This window comes from Octodon degus, unplaced genomic scaffold, assembly GCF_000260255.1.
Source record: "Octodon degus isolate 3935 unplaced genomic scaffold, OctDeg1.0 scaffold00065, whole genome shotgun sequence".
NCBI lineage: Eukaryota > Metazoa > Chordata > Mammalia > Rodentia > Octodontidae > Octodon > Octodon degus.
In genome coordinates this window covers 10,481,497-10,483,094 of record NW_004524641.1, presented here as the reverse complement: position 1 = coordinate 10,483,094, position 1,598 = coordinate 10,481,497, and the positions used below count along the sequence as shown (strand labels likewise).

The following is a 1,598-nucleotide window of genomic DNA, read 5'->3' as shown; positions in this document are numbered from 1 at the left end:
TTGTTGTTACTGTTTGTACCTGTCTTCATTTCTCCTTATCTCTTTTGTAAATAATTGAGCCCTTTATAAGCCCTTTTTAACTGCAACTGTATTAACTGCAATTCTCTCATTTTTTAAATATTGAAATGAAGACATTTTTAATAAGTTTCTCAGTTCGTAGTTTTGGAGTATTTTTGGGAAAACAGCATGACAATATATCAAGAGTTTGACCTATGTTAACTCCTGTGCAGGCCAGTCTTTGTAACATTTTCAATGCTAAACAGAGTTCTGGAATCTTTTTTATTATCATGTCTTAATTTTCTTTTCTTCTTTTACAAACAAAACAAAACAAAACCTAACTTAGGTCTGGGAGATAGCTCAGTGGAATAAGCACTTACCTGGCAAGCACAAGGGCCTGGCTTCAATCCCCGGTTCCAGTAAAAACAAAACAAACAAACAAACAAATCTAAACAAAAAGAAAGCAAAACAAACTCGAGGAAAGTTTCTTTCTCTGTATCTCTACTAAAGCCCAGGAGCTTTCCACTTTGCCCTAGAAATTTAGTGTAAGTGGTGGTTGAGCCGTGAGGAGTTGCTTCTGTGTGAAGCTGAGGACAGTCTTGGGGACACAACAGACATGTTGTCTGCTGTGTGCTTCTGTGTATTTCACATAAGTCACACACTGAACAAGACAGCAAACAAGCCAGGGCTGTGGTAGGATGATCGCTTGAATTCAGAGTTCAAGACCAGACTGGGCAACACAGTGGATCCCTTAAAAAAAAAGAAGAAGAAGAAGAAGAAGACAGGGCTGGCTAGATATCTTAGCAGACTACAGCACCTGCTTAGGCAGAATGCAGCAGCCAGGTTCGATCCCTGGCGTGTGGTGCAGGCCATGCCTTGGGGGTGTGAGCCTGAGCCTGATTGGGTGCGGTGGCCCACTCCTATAATCCTAGCGCTTGGAGGGCTGAAAACAGTAGAATCACTAGAGTCTGATCTACGTAGTGAGACCCTGGGGACTCTGAAAAACCTGTATTAAATACATTAAAAAAAAAAAAGACAAATGAAACAGTGAACAGGTGTCTTTTTTGAGCTTGACAGGCAAATGCTTATTCTACTGAGCCATCTCCCTGGCCCCTAGGCGTCTTTAATATAGTAAAATTGGAGTGCCATCAGGAAATAAGGATGGAACTGTACATATGTACAAGATTTGGAATGACAAAAAGAATGTATTTTATTTTTTATTCATTCTTTTTTCTTTTACTGGGAATTGATCTCAAGCTTGCCAGGCAGACACTGCCGCTGAGCTATATCCCCGGCAAGGCTGTATTTTATTGATTGATTGATTGGTGCTGGGGATCAAATTAGGGGCTTGGCTCAGGTTAAGCAAAGCACTCTCTTACTGAGATACACTTCCAGCCTCCTGTGTTTTAGTTTTCTAAAGAATGGACATTAGAGTAACCTGGAAATAATGTGAGGTTAAGAATTGATGGGGATAATGAATAGAATAATTTTTTCTAATGGTGTTTGTAAATAGGATCACAAGTCTGCATCTTGTACAGCAATTAACCACTAAGAAGAATATATGCAGTGTATTATTTGTTGAAACTGTACTTTCGATTTGA

The 1,598-nt window shown here is 39.5% G+C and overlaps 1 protein-coding gene across 1 annotated transcript in view; it reads left to right on the top strand.

The window, feature by feature from the left end:
* Positions 1-1,598, top strand: part of LOC111817649 (E3 ubiquitin-protein ligase UBR3-like) — a 49,833-nt gene that overhangs the window by 13,580 nt on the left and 34,655 nt on the right. The gene's annotated exons all lie outside the window — the stretch shown is intronic.